Source organism: Diadema antillarum, unplaced genomic scaffold (genome assembly GCF_040938485.1).
Source record: "Diadema antillarum isolate AM-2024a unplaced genomic scaffold, OU_Dant_1.0 seq00001342_RagTag, whole genome shotgun sequence".
Classification (NCBI taxonomy): Eukaryota; Metazoa; Echinodermata; class Echinoidea; order Diadematoida; family Diadematidae; genus Diadema; species Diadema antillarum.
Genome location: NW_027272108.1, coordinates 155,498 through 175,664, shown reverse-complemented (window position 1 = coordinate 175,664; position 20,167 = coordinate 155,498).

Genomic DNA, 20,167 nt, shown 5'->3' with positions numbered 1-20,167 from the left:
AGGATTTATGATTTCTCAATCCTTGAATATCACGGCGACATTGTGTGTGTTGCGGAAAAAATCCAGTAAACACCTTGAGGTAAGCTTATCAATTCAAATATGCAATAGACATCAAAGCACAGACACACGTGGTATACGTTCCAACATTTTCGCAGTATTATAATCCCTTGTTTCTGCCTTTCTCAATTTGTAGGCAAGCTGGTGTCTTTTGTTGAACTTTGGTTCATGCTTTTGTCAAGAGAACAACAGACAAAAGAAATTACTGACTCCTTTGCCAGAGTAACTAAAATGATCAAAGAAGAACATGGTCCCGAAGATACTGAACCATTGATGGGATTATCTAAGACGCCTGAAGAATTGTTCGATGAGTTGTGTAGCTTCAGTTACGAACCTAACGGACCGATTAAGCTGGATGACCTTTTCGAGTGCCTTCGGAAATGCAAGCTGGAGGATGAAATTGGAAGATTAGAAGGTAAGATGGCAGGATTGGAAGATTAGAAGGTAAGATGGCAGGAAAGAAAGACCAAAATAGTTATATATGTCGTGCAGCCGGCAGCATGATTCATTGACGATCATCAAGTTTGAAATACTTTCCAGTCTAGTAACTTAGCAGATGATCTTCTAGGTTGACTGAGGTCGCATCTTATTGAATGTCAACATTTCTGCCTATACCTAATCATTCTTGAAGGTACTTATTAAATCGAAATTGAACTGCCTAATCGTACATTTTTTTTCGTTCTCAATAGGCGTAAAATATTATGTTAGGTAGGGGAAAATTAATGACATGTAATGCAGACGTATTTCGGGTGAATGTGGAGTGTGACATAGAACTCTTCTCTCAGGATGGTTGATTCACCAGCTGAATACATAGCTTTAGACTGATATAGATCAAGTTGCCAAGGCTTTTATTTTAAAACGTAACAAATAATATGCTGGCATCAAGGCAGTTACAAACAACAAAATGCTACAGTACGCATTGAATCAAAATCATTGTCCCCCATCTGGACTTCAGTCGTATTCTACTCAAACAAACAAATATAGTACTTATACTGTATGACTATTCATAGATATGCTTGGAGTAGCCGGTAAGCCCTCCAATGTCAAAACACAGTCATTCGCTCTTCAAGCAATGATTCTTGTTAATAGGTATTGCACACCAGCGTGCATAATGATATCCATCATAAACAACAACAAAAAACAAAGTGATTGGAGGGTAGTTGATACACCTCGAGATCGTCATTGAAGGGTCGAGTCCATATTAGTACTGCAGTAATCTGTTCTCGAACGTAAGGAATTGATAATACAACAGCGTTATGACGACTGGAAGATCCACGGGAATCTCTGTCCAAATGAATGTTTCTACTGAACAGACGACTGGGCGGACACTTCCTCCGTCATTATGTAGACTAGATTGCTCCAAATGCTGAAAACTGTATAATAAATCCAGAAACACATAGTATTCACCTCCCTCCAACGAATAGGTTGGTTCCAAAAACAAGGTGTCAATGAAATGTTATCAGCAGGACACCGTGTGACACACAATGCACATGCACCTCCAAAACTTCAGTGTTTCCACTATAAAATATATCAAAGGATTACTCTCTCGTGCGTCTATTATTTATCCACTCCTGTTATCCTGTAATCAGAAGCAATGAATGACCTTTCATTCAGAATTCTCAACCCACATTAAACTCTTGCGAATGGTAGGAAAAAAGGAAGGAGGGGGGTTTACAGAGCACTGTATATTCATTTGTATGGCGTTTTTAGGAAGTATTCTTTGTACGCCAGCACATGGCAAAATGCACACTAGAATGCAGTAATTCACTCTCAAGTCAGTGCCACTATTGCATCCATCAATGTTCATATAATGCGGTATGTGTTTCATAAACTATTTCTAAACTATTTCATCTTATTGGCTAGTCACTCTATATCAACAGTGACTGCGATTAGAATATTGTCGGCTGATGAATTACTCGTCCATGTTCTCACGATCTTATAAGATGATTAATTCCTCCAACACTTTGTATTATGTAACGCAAAGAGAACCCCTTAAAATATAACAATAGGTCTACAGAAACAATCAAATAAATATTTATGAATCAGTTTGTACTAATTTTATCCTTGCCGTAACGTGAAGAGAAAAATATTATACGTTCTGTTATTCAATGGTTATCGCACTATCATAATCGTCATCATTTGGAATATCATAACCGTATATAGGCCTAGCTAAGTTACCATGTAGGTCCCTGCTCGAATATTTCTATCTGTAAAACCCACTTATTGATATCGATTTATACATATGTGACCGTGCATTACAAAACAAACAAAAAGTCGCACCCCTTGATTTTACGTGAGGACTCAAAAAAGTTGAAATGGTTGAACCAAGTCAATCTTGAGTTTTTCATATTTTTTTTTTTTTTTGTAAAAGAGCTATCCTTTTTCTACGGCATTCTCCATGTTAGGATCTTAACAGGAATGGGAAAGTGTGTTTTTAGCAGTTTTTATACAACTATTTTAGGGAAAGGAATAGAGTGATCAGGTATGTCTTAGAGACCACTTTTCATGTCTTGAAATCCTTTGCACACTCTTCACTTTCAAGTCTAATAACGTTTGACAGGATGACGCTACTGCTTTGAAAGTTAGCATTAATCACGGACAGAATGTGTTGATATAACATATTTAGTTTCAGCTTAATCTGATAATCCCTTCGTTGTGGTTGCTCCGGTGGTTTACATAGTGTGTTTTGTCCCTTCCATGGCCGAGCTAGCGCTGCCTGGTAAAGATTATTAAAGCGCTTGAATAGACTTTGTACTTCAGAGCCTCTTTTCTCAGTTCACACTTTTCCAGAGTGTGCGTTTTTTTTTTTTTTCCACTAGGTAGGTTAGGGGAGTCCATGTTATTGTGTTATACATCATTTTTGAAGCTTAGAGTCTGTTCTTTCAGAATCTGCCCTGAACTGAAAATCCCTGTCTGGCGACTTTTTATTGGTTTTGTGATGCAGGGTCATATATGACCTACTGTAGTACACTTGAATTGTAATTGGTTACAAAAGACATCGTATTATCAACGATTATCAAAGAAAGGTGATCGTATAACTACGTCTTTATTTTTGGTCCCTTTTTTGTGAAAAAGAATCAGGCTGAATTCTTTGCATCCAATAAGTGAAATGTTTGTGTTTCCACGCCCTCCTCAGTGGATACGTTTTCACTGTACCCACATGCATAAGATTATTATATTGTTGAGAAATATGAGGGGGCGCTGTGGCATAGTGGATAAGACTCCCGACTCCCGATCGGAGGATCCGAGTTCAAGTCCCGCCCAGTGCTTACGTCCTTGGACAAGATGTTTTTACCCACAATGTCCCTCTCGACCCAGATGTATAAATGGACACCTGGCAATGCTCGGGTAATAATAAAAATAGCAGGGCCCTCTGGTAGAGCAGTGGCAACACTGAAGAGGCTACCCAGGGTATATAAGACCTTATTATTATCATTATTATCATAAATATGAAAATGAAAGGACAAATCGTAAGTCCGTTACGAAAACTTCAACATACTGTGATAACACCCACAACAATGAAAAAATAGAAATAGAGAAACACGTTGAGAGCCCAGACTTCCGAAGAGCAGCTACTTTCCATCAATGATCTTGCTCTTCCATAGAGATCAGTGAGTTCCACCCAGATACGTATGCATGCTGAACATTGTCACATTCCCAAAAATAGAGAAGCTTGTCATAAACCCTCAGCTGTGCGGCGCACCTGGCCCTGGCTTGCCTCACCTTGCTTAAACTAGTGCGTGCATGCAAACCTGAAATACGCGCAGCATAAAATCCCAAGTTTATTGACTGCCAAAATATAAAAAAAGATCCTTCATAAATACCCTAAAATTTCACGAGTCACTACAAAAATTCAAAGAACTGTTGTTTGTGTCATTCGCAACCTTACCTCTCAGTTTCATCTAAATCCGTTAAGTACTTTCTGAGTTATTTTAGCACGGTAAAAGAAACAAAAGAAAAAAAACAACGGTAATGAAAACATAACTCTCCTTTAACGGAGGACAAAATGTCAAAAAGGCTCGTCCATGTTGCATTCTTATGGGAGGGGAAAGGGGCGACATTGAAATGTGAAATTATATGCACCAAAGCAAACTGTTTTTGTAAGGGCACCTGCGAGTAATTTCAAGTTACACCTGAGTTTTCGTACAGGCACTATATACTTCACAGTATTCTATGCAGCGGGCGCTTTATAAGACACACTCCATGTACCACCGTCTGTATAATATGTTGAATTCCTTTTATAATGTTGACACACTCTGTAACTTTCCAAGCATGTAAGTAAACAGTAAAAAAATGATAAATATTGACCTACATGATGATATAACGCAATTATTTCTTCTTCTTCTTTCAATAGTATTTCATCATTGTGTAATATCAGTTGTATTAGTACATATCTCTAGTTTACAATTTGCATGTTCTCGTTATTCTTTCCTCCATTCTACATTATTCAAGATTTTCGAAAAGACTTCAGCAAGAGGATCCCGAAGAATGCGATCAAGCGACTGATTTGGGAAATCAATGACAGACAGAAAATATTCTGAGGAGTCTTGAGATATCACAGCCGTACAATGATCGTCCGGGTAGCTACGAACTGGAAATACGAACATCTACATCAGCGCAATAGAATCACTGGACGGATGGCAGAAGGTGAATGGCAGAGCGAATCCTTGGGTCTTATTGAATTTTGCTGTGGAAAAGGCCGACTGCAAGCCCATTGACAGGACATTTTTCAAAGGTAATGTTCAAAACATGGACGGCGACATTTTCTTGGTTTAAGAGTTATATCAATGCTGAAACTCAAATGCACTTGTTTGTTAGGGAATGAATAGATTTGGAAATGTGTTGTTATTTTTTTTTCATGTGAAGCATCCTACTAAGGCTGCGGTTCTCAGAACTGTTACAGTTGCCCCACTAAAACTGTGGGCAGTTCTTGCCACACTATATATCAGACAATGTTCTGTTCGATAATCAAAAGACATAAGTATAAAGTAGATAAGAGAAAGGCAACGTGTCTCCTGAAAACGAAATAACCAAGTTGTGAATGCAGGTTAAAACCATTAAAACTGAAGACACCAATGCTCTAAACTTGTAATAATTATTATGTCTTGAACTATATGTTTGTTAAACGTATTAATGTTGAGAAGATTTGTTTTTATTCTTCTCATTTGATGATGAGCTTGCTTATGAGGATAATAAATACCGTTATCTACTTGGTGTGTGTGTGTGCTTTTTTTTTTTTTTTGGGGGGGGGGGTTCATGGTCTTGTTATATTAAAAAGAAATACATAATGCGTATTTTGCCTATATTGCAGACGAAGGCGCCGTTTCGTACGTAGAACTATGGAAGCTGTCACACTTTCAATCTGGAACTGATTACTACTCGAAAATATTTGAAGCGTGCAGCATTTTGCAGTCCGGACGTGTCAGACAAAAAGGCAAAGCTAAACCTCTTTCACAGGACGACGTGTATGCTGACCTTTGTCATTGGAAGCGGAAGCAGAGTGAGAGCTCGTGCGAACATCAGAAGGATCTACTACTGGCGGTGTTGAAAGCAAATGGGCTAGAGGTCGCTGTTAATCATATCCGACGTCAGTCAATTTAATATACTTTCTCCTCCTTCTTTATATTCCTATTTCTTGTGTGTGTGTGTGTGTGTGTGTGTGTGTGTGTGTGTCCAATGACAATACCACACCGTCCAAGACATCGTTAAAAAAAGTAAATTACAAACAAGCAAGCCCGTTTTAGCATTGTAATAATGATTGCATGGTGATAAAGCAGAATGCATAACTACCTACATATCTGAATTCCAATGCTCTTATAAGAATCAGATTCGTTTTCTGAAGAAAAAAGGGCAAAACCATGATTATGTGGATGCTATTTGCCATTTAAATTCGATTTTTTTTTTTAATAAGATGTGTGGCAGCTACCTTAGATTGTTCATCACCAATCACATTATTTCACTAAAGACGCTAATGTTCTATTATCTTCTCTTTCTCTCCCTCTCTTTCTCTCTCTCTCTCTCTCTCTCTATCTCTCTCTCTCTCTCTCGAGAAGGGGGAGGGGAGGGTCTGATGGAAGCATAGTGACAGCAGAAAGACAGGGAAGAAAAGGAATTGATAAAAATACAGCTGCAGCGGATGATCACAATTATTCTATAGAGCATGACCAATTTATTACAGATAGAACAAAGCCGCGTTTACTTTATTATGATAATATGTCCATGCACAAAACCCGATCTAAATGGCATAATTTTCTTATTCTTTGTGTTTTAATCTTAAAAGTTCAGATGAAAGAGTTGCTACTAGCATATATGAATTCTAATGGTTGATGGTTCAGGAAAGTGTGATGACCCGGGCCAAACACGTTACCCTGAAGACATGTCATTAATAAGTGCAGAAATGTGTTCCCTTAAACCAGATATAACTATGTGGAATTCTCCTTAAGTTTCTTTACGGGGATAACTTATGCTACACCACAGAATGTTGTGCTGGTCTTTACCTTTGTATGGCCGTTAATGGATTTAAGTGAAAATTCTGATATTCCAAACATTTGAAGCATTTTTTTGTATGATCACTTCGGATTTTGCATTTTTGTTTCCCATCAGATTTGTAAACATACAAATCGCTCTTTCTGTAGAAAATTGACATGTTATAGGGGACACTTTTAAAATGAGCCTTTAAAAGACTCTCTACAAATTATCTGTAAATATTATAGGAACAAGCGATAACGATGGCTTGAAAATCTGCCTCAGTACAATGGCGATATTGATATGGGACATCAACGACGAAGAGAAAGTTGAGAACCTACTGAATGAGATCGGCATTCTTTGGCGTCCACCTTCCTCCCATTGTGGACTTGGAAAGACGAAATACAAGGTCCGGTATTTCAGAGCTGCAATAGAATCGTTGCATCAATGGAGCCAGAAACCACAAAGATACCCTCCTTTGGTCCTCCTCTCCCTCGCCGCAGAACGTGCCAAGTGTTGCCCAGCAGACCGGGAATTTTTCAAAGGTAACGTTCAGTATGTGTATGTGTGTCTGTGTGTCTGTGTCTGTGGGTGGGTCTGTCTGTCTGTGTGTTGTTTTGCAGTTTGCAGTGGCTGCTTTAACATGTATAGCCACCTCTTAACCCATTCCATACTGAATTCTGAAATCTCCATAGACTTAATACACAGGCTACCAGGTTCCCGAATGGAACGGGTTAAAACTGGCGTTGCTACGTGGATAAAACTATCGACAATCGACGGATAAACCTGGTCAGATCCAATAGGAGGAGCAATTAATTTCTTTATTTGTAAATGTTTTTCGACGATAACTTGAAGCTAGAAATAATGTCAATTCTCCCTATCGCATGTAACCGATATCAGGCGATATCACCTCGCGATACCGATATCTGATCGATCGCTCTTGGGACATATACTTCCGGTTTTGCGGTTTACCCACGTCACATCCTTCATCTAGGAATATTTCCATAATCTCAATGTTTTGCATCATCGGCCCAGCATTGGGCCGCTTCGCAGAAGAATCCCATTCATCAAATGTTAAGTTAAAGATTAGAAGACAGAAATTAATAAAATAAAGAATAGAAAAATACGACCTGTGAACACTAGTACATTCCACGTTCAATGTGCAGAAAAGCGAACTAATTGCACATCGCGCGTACATCACCGGCAGTCCATATCTGAAGAATAAAAGGTAAAAGCAAAACAAAACAAAATAGAGCGCCACACGCGTTCAGAGTCAGAGAGCAATATGCGATAGGGAAAATTGCTTGCCCGGTAATATTAGTTCCCTTTATCAGCAATCGATAATGTGGTCACAATCACATGAATATCAGAATTGTTAGTTAAAGATAACGAAACTGCTTTTAATTTTTCTATGTTTATTCTTACAAACAAAAAAGAATATCAATTCATCCTTCCGATTGCAATATTTCAGTACATGAACGAATGGGGTGGGGGCAACAGGTGCTTACGCATTAAAATAATGCATTTAAGACCAAAAAAAACTTATGTTTCGATGCGTCATCTCTGCTGGAAAGAAGATAGTGTCCTATAGTGTAAAACACAATATGAAGCACAGTGTGAAATTCCTTCACTTTGTTAATTTCTAGCGTTTTAACACTGTAAACACACTGTAAAGACAATGTAAGATTTTGCATTCTTCCCAGCAGGGAATCTCGCTTATAATGTCAAGTGATAATGATTATTAAGCACTTTTGTCAAAATAATAACGGTGAATATTTTTACACTTTTGCAGAGAGCGGGTTAATATCCTACCTCGAGCTTTGGGAACTTGTGCACTATAATGAGGGCCAAACCTTTCTGGAACAGATTTCCAGAATGTTGGAAGATTTAATAGAAATCGACTCGTTAGACAAACACACTCATGAAGGCTCGTCAACAGAAATGGAGATTAAATGTCACTCATCGGAAAAAGATACAGAAGGAACATCATCAACAGAAAAGGATATGGTGATTCAAGCATCAGAAAAAGTCAAAGTCGAAGCTTCGACGGCTGTACAAAAGACGGAGAAACAAACAGAAAAAAAACAAGCGACAGGGATCGACATGGAGGGTAACACATCCGCAAAGGACACAACCAATGCCTCGTTAACAGGAAACGATGTTGAGGCCCAGACAGGTATGAAAATGAAAACTCACCCTTTAAGAAATGACAGTGCCAATATATCTACAAACGAAAAGTATATAGAGGGCCAGACACCAAAAAAAGACACAGATGAATCTCTCACAACAGAAATGGAGACAGAGATCCAGACACCGGGACAAAACACAACCGAAACCTCTTCAGCCGGACAGGATACGGATCGTACATCAATATCAGACGCGTCTAAATCTTCGATGACAATTAGAAAAATGGAGGATCACAATTCAAGAAATGACGCTTCCAAAGTCCCGTCAATAGCAAAGTATATGGACGGCCAGACCCCAAAAGTTGACACAGGAGATTCCTCGATAACAGTAATGGGAATGGAAGACGAGACATCAGGAAACGACACAGTCGAAAGCCCGACAACAGACGAAACCAAACCCCTGATAAAAGGAAACTGCATTGAGAACGATGCATCAACCACAGACTCGGGTGAACTCCTGACAACAAAAGTGTCTGATGACTTTGTATCAGGAAAAAATACAGGAGAAGTCACGACAGCAGGAACTTTGTACTTCGCACTCTGTGAATGGAAACAGAACAGTTCAAGTGGCGTTCACCAAAAAGCATTGCTAATGGCTGCAATGAAAGCACATGGTCTTTCGTCGGTCGTCAAGTATATTAACGGTGAGAACTTTATTTTCTTTAAACAGCAGGCCTGGGATGGTATTCTAAAAATCTTCTTAAGTTTCTTCCCAAGCTCCTTCCTAATAGTCAGAAACTTAGGAAGTGGCTAGGAAAGACAAAATTGGTATTCTGAAATTTCTGCCTAGAAATCTCTCAATGCAAATTGGGTCATCCATGCCCACGTCTTTTCTTAACCCAACACGACATGCCGTATCATAAGGAACCGACCAACTGCAATCACATATTATGATGACGTAGGGTTAAGAACACGAGTGAGCTGCATGTTCCCGTTCTCCGGCCCATTTCAAGCATCAAAGTACATGTTGCGCCCAGTGAATGACAAGCGCGTATAACGATGTTTTGCAGCTTGCTATACGTAGGACAGGTTGAGATGGGGCTTTCCTAAATATCTTTCCAAATTCTTTTCTATATCTGCATTCAAGAATATAAACTTCTTCTTAGGTCATATTTGCAAATCTCATCCTCACTTGCATATATTCCTAAGTTTCATCCTAAGTTTAGGAGACATAGGAGGATTTTTTCAGAATACCACTTAGGAAAAATCCTGACTTACGAAGAAACATCTTCCTAGGAAGGATTTCAGAACATCACTCTAGAAGTATAACAATCTCCTTCTTCTGTAAGTAGCATCATTATGTGTTGTGTTTATCTAACATTTGGCGCAGTCAGACTGGTAAAAGATCGAAACGTTTAAGATCTTGATCTTTAAGATTATGTAGTTTTGCCAGTGTGCCCATAAACTTCCCGCCAAACTTCTCGATCCTTTGTCAGTGTGAGGAAATTAAAACTTTGCGAACTTTGTCCGTGACCAGTCCATCACTTATTTTTGGGTCGTGCCTTAAAAAGGCGCGTCTATTGTAATAAACGTAGGCCCTAGAGGTTTCATTTTTTTACGTCACAGTTGCTAATCATGAGACAAAAGATCGCGGAGACTTTGCGATCTCTCCTGCATTTTGTTACAGTGTTTTTATCCATTGCTGTTCTCGTATGCCCTTCAAAGTATTATCTAAATTTACATAAAACATACAATATCTTGTGGGTGAATTAAGACCGTGCTTCATAAACTGTTTGTGAATATTAGTACTTTTCTGCGTGAGAAATCAGTGTATCTTTACACTCACATGCGTTCACATCACATTCATAAAAAAAAGAAAAAAAATAAGGAGTTGACGTTTAATTGATGTTTTCCCTATCATATGTGTATTTCATCAGAGTGCCGATCAAACGTACGAATCAACCTTGAACCTGACATGATCAAAGGCTTGGTAGAAAGCCTCGACGGCGATGCAACAATGAACAGGTTTCTGAGAGAGCTTCTTGGACACGAGCATGTGGAAGGAAAACAGATCTCGATGGAAGACGCCAACAAAATTATGGTTAATTGGAACCAGCGGCCGTTCCATATGAATCCGCTCATTGCGATTGATCTTGCTCTTGAGAAATCTGGATGTAACACGCTTGCCATGAATTTTGTGACAGGTAATCTAAAAAAAAAAGTAAAGAAACAAACGAACGAACGAACGAACGAACGAACGAACGAAGTGACATTAAAATTGCAATTGATTTCCGGCATACACTGCAATTTCTGGACTTAGGACGCCTTGCGAAATAGAAAAAACAAACAAACAAACAAACAGGCCAAAGTAAACGCCCGGTAATCGCTCAATCAATCAATTCTGATGGCGTCCTAAGGCCAAATGTCAATATTTTTGCCAACAAATATCTTCGCCATCTTGATTGACACTTTTACCCCATTGTGTAATCCTCCTTAAAGTGATGGTATTCCAGTATTGGTGGAGATGAGAATTGGGCTTTTAACTCTTTGGGAGAAACCAAAAAAACACTTATGATATAGTACAGAGCATACCATTTTAAGAGGAATTAAAAGTTTATTTGATGAAAATTGGGTTGGGAATGACTGAAACATCCAAAAACAAAGTAAAATAAAGCGATCGTCATAAAGTTTGGGTCCCACACTTATTCCATCACTCTTTTTTGGGGATATCTCAGCCATTTCAAAATCAATTTTCATCAAATAAACACTGAATTCCTCATAGAATCACATGCTCTTTCATATTTCATAAGAATTTCTCGTTATCTCACCAAATAATGTCAGAAACCTGAAATTAGGTCTCAACCATTACTGTACAAGCCCTTTATCCTAATCCCATGCTAACTTTTTAAATCTTGTTGATAATGGTAAAGTCTGGAGAGAAATTGCACGAAAAGTTATACTGAAGATATTTATAATGATATGTTTTTCCTTTGTTTCCTGTTTGTCTTTTGTAACTATTGCTTGTTCTTCTTTGCATCTATGCAATTATGTAATGCATCAATAAAATTATGAGGCATATCGTACACTTTACCACTGGAAATAGTATGCAGGTATACATAGCGAAAGTGAGAGAAGGCGAGGAAAAGAGAATCATGCGTTCTGCAGATTCAGTGAATTTTGCATGTAAGCATGTAACACGCAGCTTGTCTCTGTGTAACTGTGCTTATGTGTACTTGCGTGCATATGTTTGTTTTTCCAATGAATAGAAATGTTTGAAAGGAAAAAGGAATATTGTGTAAGGCCAATCATTGCCCCCGCCATGATTTATAACACTCACCTGTTACTGTACATAGTACTGTATTTTTTATTCCTTTTTATGCGTGTGTGTGTGTGGTATAGCAAATGTTTACTAGAGTGTGTACTTACAATAAGTGATTATGTCCATGATGTCCGTTCTGTTTCATACGTTATGTTTTCTTTTCCACTTACGCTTATCCGCTGTTTATCTAGATTTCAGATTCACAGTGACTTTTGTGGAGCTTTGGAATACTCTTCGACATATCGAGTGGAAAGGACAGTTACCAAAGGTCGAGTGGGTTGTGAAATCATTATCAAAGCGCCATCATAGTCCTCAGGATGCACCCCTTTCCATCAAGGACACGTACAAGAAGCTGTGCGAATGGAAAAAGAGTTGTTCGAGCTGTTTCCAGACTGGCGTCCTCAAGGCAGTCTTGAGGGAGAAGGAGTTGATGTCGGCAGCTGAATTTCTAGAAGGTTTGATGCGGAAATACTGAGTTTATTTGCTTCTAACCGTCACCCGTTGTCTATTGTGTCTATATACATGTATATTATTATATATGAAGAGTTCATTTTTCATGTAAGTCAGACGACATATACAGTGATTTAAGGAATTGTGTCACGAATCTGAAGATATAGTCAGTGTATAACAGATCTCAATATAACGCGGATTATTTTCAGTCTGAAATCAGTGCTTTCCAGATATATGGCAAGCTTCGTAACCATTTTGCTTTAAAAATGAGGAATCTTTTCAATCCCTTGTATTTTCCCGGTTAATCGTCTTAATCTTATATCATGCTTTTACCATCACAACGTGTTTTGTTTTTTTTTTTTGTTTTGTTTTTTTTTTTGGGGGGGGGGGTTAAGCCATTAAAGAATGTGTCTTGCACTTTTACCAAAGGCCAATATGCGCCCCAAATTTCATGATCATTGCTCGAAAAAAATAGAAATACCTCGTTTACCAAAAGCTATTTATTGATTTATGGCCACAATAAGCCATCACCATAGCAACGCAATTTTCAATACATTCTAAGAATAAAAAATGTTTACATATATCTTGGACACCTCCATTCCAAAATCAATGTGTGTGTACTAAACTTCATGAGTATTGGTTAAAGACTTGCAACGCACCGATCTTATACAGCTACCGGTGAAGTTATCAGCTTTTGCTACAAAACGAGAAGTGGACTTATCGGGTTTTTGCCTAAAATGGCATTGAAAAGTGCCAAATTTCAAATTTTTCTCTTTGTGAAGATTTCTAAAAATTTTACCTTCTATTATGTACGTAACCGACATTCACAATTGATCTCTACATCATTCCCGTTCTATGCGCTAACAGAGCGTAACGGAAAATTGTGATTTAAAAGAATTGAGCAAATTCTATAAATATATATAATTATGATACTGTGATATCTTTTCCCCCGTTTTGTCATAAAGACGAAACGACGATAGGACCTATAGCGGCGCTTAGCATATCCATTCCTATTTTACCATAAAGCGAAGTCACTGGAGTGTGGACAATGCACATGATATGAAAGATAGATATTATTCCTAGGGGTGAAGGTTCAGGTGCGAGCTTCTTCCCTTTTGTAGAGGATGACAAAGTGAAGGAACTCGAATCTGATGATTTTATGTTATCAGACAGGCATGTTCATATCATTGCCGAGAATGACACGTCTTATTGTCACAAACATCAAAATATTCCAAGAATCTGTTTTAATTCATTACAACTTCAGTTTTCCCTGGCCTTTCCAAAAAGAAAATGCGTAGACATAATCAAGCGGCAAATATGGAAGGTTGCAGAACGCAGTAACATTATATCTATGCCGATTTTCAGTAAGAAAGAGTCAAATCTCGTATGCATTTTGAAATGTCTTATTTAATTCTATGAAGATTTTCGGCTGAATCGGTTGGACCATTCAAAAGAACTTGACGTCAACATTTTAAAGTGCATCATCTGGAGTCTGAACGACGAGAAAGTGAAAGCATTCCTCACAGAATTTCTTGCAGCGGGAAAGGAGCCTCATTTTGGAGGAAAGCGAGACACCAGAAAAGCCGCCATTTTTGAGTTGCAGCGGTGGAGCAAACAAACGTTTACGACAAACCCCCTTGTACTCTTAAGCATTGGAATGGAAAACGTCGGTCTTGAAAACTTAGCGGAGGATTTTTGCACTGGTAAGCTGTGTTATATGCGGTTGAATGAAACTCAATCTTTGCAAAGTGATAGAGAGAGTATATCCTGGATAACGAATGTTTGTTTCCCGTCACCAGTCGTAGTTAATTGGCACCAGAATTTAAGACTTGCATTGTCTATTTATTTTTTTTTATTTTGTTCTGGTTTGACCGGTTGACATTGTGTTTAGCTGTCACATTTTTTCATACCCATTATTCTAGTAACAGTTACATCTCACCACATAGATATTCTATTAGTGGCTATGATTGCAACGTTCTTGGGCCTGTTATAATACATTGAACATTCAAACCTTGTGTTCCTCACTTATCATTTCATTCAGGTGGTCCGATAGCTTTCCTGGAATTGTGGCAACTAGTTCAAAATGACACCTTCAAAGGAAGTTTAAGCGACCTAAATAGTGTTGCAGACATGCTCCTCGAAAACAAGGAATCTAGTACAGTAACGGCCGGCGGCGTGTATGAGAAGTTGTGCAGATGGAAGACATCCTGCACTAGAGATTACCAGTGGAGGGTTTTAACGATGGCCATGGAAATGAACGGCCTAAAACCCCACACTGAATATTTGAAAGGTAAGTTAGTCTTATAATAAAGGGCATACACTGTTTGGATTTCATTTTGTGTATTAAATAGTTTTACAATACCATGTCAATTTAATAATGATCGTGGTATTGTTCGATGTCGATAAAATCTAGACTCTTACCACGAACAGGAATTGCGCCAGTTTTTGCTTTTGTTATATTCATTTGATTCATTTGATGCTACGCAACATTATCTAAATGGCTTCTTGAATTCTTCATTTTTTGCCTATGCAAACATTGATTTAATAGAATCCTGAACATAACAAACACTATAGAATGATAAACATACAGAATTAAGTGTGACTTCAGCATTAATTTTGAGTAAAAGCTTCAGGACATATTTAGGAATTCTAAGACATAAAACATAAATATGATTGATTTTCAAACGGATATATCATATGACGGAAAATAACAGAAATAGACGAACATTTATATTTTTGTTTTCTTAATAGCGTTGGCAGACAGGCCTGTCTCTTGGGTTGTTTAGTAGCTGTCTATGGCGGATTGAAGGGGTATCATGTAAAATGTACACAACCCATTAATTTCCATCATCATTCTTCTCCCTTGTCTTCCGGACAGAATATCGACAAGAACAGAAACCTTTGACAGACGAGGAACTCGAGCACATTCTGTGGAATATACGTGATTTCACCAGAGACAATAATCAGAGTTACCTTGCGTGCAACGTGAAGACTCTTCTTGTCAAGCTTGGACTCCGAGACAAAGCTACAAGCATCAAAGAAAGCGATGAAATGCGCGAGACTGTTAATAAGGCAACATCATATCTGTCAAGGTGGATGAGAAACGGCAGAGAAGGAACGAATTGTGTCGTACTGTTGGCACTCTCACTGGAAGACGCTGGATTTTCTCCAATAGACAAAGAATTTTTCATTGGTGAGCGTTTTATCGATTCAGAGATCATACTCAATGATTTAAATGTAGACCACGATGGTTCATGATGCTATGTTGCACGTCTAAAGGAAAATATTTCAGTTAAGTCTATAGTCTTTCATTGAGGGAAAATTGTATGTAAAGCTATCTCACCAAATTTGTATGTATGTACCTCCTATACTCTTTCTTCTTTTTTTTATGTTAGCTTGTTATTTGTTCTATTGGTTTTTTTAATGATTTGACAAACGAATATCCTGCATGGTAGTATAGGACTGGTATCATAAGTTAATTGAATAATGCATCTCTATAGGATGATCTTGTCAGCATCATTTATAACTTCTGGATATTTGTTTGAATGTGAAGAGTCATTGCGAATGAGAGCGGGAAAGAAGGAGACTGACAGGAAAAAAGAAGAGAAGGAGTCTTATTCATCTCAATCGATGGATAGGATGTCACTTTAAGCGGGTGCATAAAATGACCATGAGTGTTTGGCTGGGCAAACCTAATGAGGAGTATGTAACAGCTTTGCGGATAAACAACAGACCTATCTGAGTATGTATTCTTCAACCAGCCATAAGACAAACTGTAATTTCGTCCACTTCTGCATATTAAACGTCAGTTATTTTATAATGCCAAAGATATTTAGCGATGTTATATGAAGAATACCTAACATCCTGCACCCTTCCCAAGGATATATTTTTTTGATAATATTACTTTACAGTCTTCATTAAAGGTAAAGGTTATCCCGTTATTAACAATCTTCCAGAGTTGATTTATTTCATGTTCGTGTAATTGCATTAGGCCTATAGACAACATATTACACCTGTTATAGGCTTTATTTATGGAGGCGGGTTGGGATAGTTCTAAGGTTGGTGTGCATGTTTCTTTTTGTTGTATTTTTTTTTTTACATTAACGCTTACTTCCAAGCCACATTTTTTTTATGCATTGTGATGTACAACTGTAGATCCAACTTGTAAAACCAGTTGGTGAAAATCCTTTATTTTCTTTATTTCATTAATTTCTTTATTAAATTGCTCTTCATCAAATGTATATATGTATATGCGCTGGACAGTAATAGATGTCAATTCCTTCAGTAGATGTTACCCCCTCCTAGAGATATTTTAGGGTAAATCCTGTCACCTCCTTTCATTTAATGTATTTATTTGTCTATTTCTACCATAAAGCTGTACAGAATTATGAAAACAAGACGATTACCATTAACGTCTGTCATGACTTGCCATATGATAAGGTAACATAAAATCAATTTACTAGTGAAGTTGTATTAAATAACTCAATATTGAAAAACGAGAAATCATGTGGATAGGCTGTAGGAAATTGCTAGTACATGTATAAGAATAATATGACTTTTGGTCTTCCACATTGTAATTGCTTCTTGATATTGAATGATTTAAAAAAAAACAAATTTGCATAATTCATTTGAACAACATTGATAAACACGTGGTGTGTTTTTGTATAACTAATACGTATACAATTGCTCTTGCACCTACAGTTGAACGACCACAGAAATCACCTGTGGACATTCTCGGCCTATCACGCCTTCTAACTGCAGTGCATCGAGATAAGTTATCGAGGATGATTCCGAAAGCTAGCAACAAAACTTGTCATTCTGCTGAGGAGCACGAGGCTACCCTTTTCGACGTGAAGTCGATGTTCGAGGACTGGAATGACAGTCAAAGACGTAGCAATTACGAAAAGAGATGCAAATTGACCAAAGTGGCTCTGGCCGTAGAAAGAATCGACATTGCCGGTATCTTGATTTGCAATCTTGCCTCACAAAACTAACTGAAACCCGCGAGATACTTCTTATCAAATGAGTGATGGATTCGAAAAGAATGTATTTCTTATATTTGAAGCGGAATATAACTCGTCGAAGTTAACATGATTTTTAACCCCTCCTGCACTAACGGCTACAAGCCCAAGATTGTACGAATGGTTACGAGAAACAAAGGCTTTATCTTAATATAGTGGTTTCAGATTTCGCTGTCGACGATATGTGGATATACAATCATGTATCACATAAACCGTGATTGTGTTCATTTATCTTAGGCTGCGTTTATCAACTTTCCCCAGTTTAAACGACTTTCGAAAGCCCTTTCGATAGCCCTTTCGATAGCCCTTTCCATAGCCCTTTCGAAAGCCCTTTCCATAGCCCTTTCGAAAGCCCTGTCTACTCCCTGTACTATTAATGTGCCGCTTGTTTTCGTCGGCTGCGTTTATCAACTTTCGATAGCCCTTTCCATAGCCCTTTCCAAAGCCCTGACTGCCTGTACTAATAATGTGCCGCTTGTTTTCTAAGACGGGACAGCGAAAAGCAATTACCATCATAAAGACATATCTTTCTTTGAGAGTGACGAGTCATGATACAATGCCACATGAATCAATTGTCTTCCTATCTGTGAGGCAGCTCCAGTTTAGCACATACTTCAAATATTTCTGAGTGGCGACATGAGACATGGGATCAAAGGGAATGAGACTGTTGTTACTCTATTTCTCAAACCTTGTTGGTGAGAGAAACACCTCCTTGTTCCAAGCATTATATGCGTGCATTACACACAGCTGTATGTATGCACCTGTGTACACGTACTCGTGTGCACTTAACGTGGCGCGCGTCTTTTCAGTAACTGGAAACGCATGGTTGCGTAACCGCAGTAGGGCGACCTAAAGGGCTTTCAAAACAGCTTTGCGTTTATCAACTTCGAAAGGCTTTTACAAACAGGTTTCTGATAACCTGTTTAGGAAACCTGTCTGGATCGTCACAAATTTCGGGCTTTCGAAAAGGCTTTCCTAAAGAGCTTTCAAAACAGCTTTGCGTTTATCAACTCGTGAAAATTCCTTGAAAGCTGTTTGGATAACCTGTTTCTGCCGAGAAAGGAGAGTTGATAAACGCACCCTTTCGTAAAAGGCTTTCCTATAGGGCTTTCAAAACAGTTTTGCGTTTATCAACTCGTAAAAATTCCTTGAAAGCTGTTTGGATAACCTGTTTCTGCCGAGAAAAGGAGTTGATAAACGCACCCTTAAATACATAAAAGGGGAAGTTGCCTGCACACTTTCATATTTCTCTTGGGTTTGAAAAAGCAGAATACATTACTAAGAATCATGATTTTTTTTTCAGAAGAAAGTAAGAATCACAAATTATCTGATATAAACATTAGTAGTGAAACTTTGAAGTGTTTGTATTATTGTCAATGTCATTATACTTACTATTTGTGTTATCTTTAGTAGTATTCTTATCATTATAGAGGGAAATATCTCAGTTGAAGCTATTTCACAAGACGTTGATAATTAGGTAGATGTTTACAACTTGAAGTTATTCTAGTAATTTCATACAAACTTGAGTTTTAATGGTTAATTGCATTGGCGAAGTCTATTTTTTGTTACAATCCCTTAATGCGAGTTCATTCATTAATCGATGCTCGTCGTGAAGACGGTTTCAGATTTTAAGATGTATCGATGAGAGTTTACTAGGTTCAGCTTATGAAAGCATTCTATATCCCTGCAGCCGAGATCTTAAGAGATTAACATAAAACGGTTGCTTGAATGTGACCCTGCACCTCAAAACAAACAAAGAGTCGCCAGACATGAATTTTTAGTTAAGACCACATTCTATAAGAGCAGACTTTCAGCTTTAAAATGATGTATAACTCAAATCAAATGGACTCTTCTAAGCTATCTAAATATTGGAAAGAATGCACAAACTCAGGAAAAGTGTGAACTGGGAAAAGAGGCTCTGAAGTATAGTGTCTATTAAAGCGCTTAATCTTTACCAAACCGTGCTGGCTGTACGATGAATGGGACAAAAAACAGGAAGTAAACCACCAGAGTAACAACAATGAAGGGAGTATCAGATTAAACTGAAATCGAGCATGCCTCATTAATACATTCTGTTCATAATTAATGCCAACTCTCAAAGCAGTAGTAATATCCTTTCAAAAGTTATTAGAGTTGAAAGTGAAGAGTGTGGACAAGGTTTTTCAGAAATGAAAAAGGGATTCTACAGACACACCTAATCACACTATTGTACAAGAATGTTCGAGATAAACTGCTAAAAAAACACACTTTCCTGCCCGTTTTATGATACCAAATTTTAGCATAAAGAAGACCCGCTCTTCCAGAAAATATGAAAAAAGTCAAGTTCGGCTAGGTTGACCCATTTCACTTATTTTCAGTCCTCATGCAAAACCAGTGTGTGCGACTTTGTGTTCGTTTTGAGGTGCACGGTCACAAATGGAAGAAAATCGGGATCACCAATAACTTCTCGTAATGTCCGATATCTCGTTAAAATGAATTTATTACATTGAGTTTTTCCTATAGAACAACTTGTATTACCAACGTTCCTCTGCAGAAAATCTACGTGGACGCAATGTTTCAGATGACAGCGTTACAAAGAAGGACAAGTCGACAAAGAGTCGTGAAGGTGGGTGTGATAAACGTTTCCTGGTTACAATGATTATATTTACCTCTTTTTTGCAAATCTTGATGTCGTTGAAGTTGTCTTTTTTTTCATAAAATTATTCCACATTAATGCGGCACAGATTTAA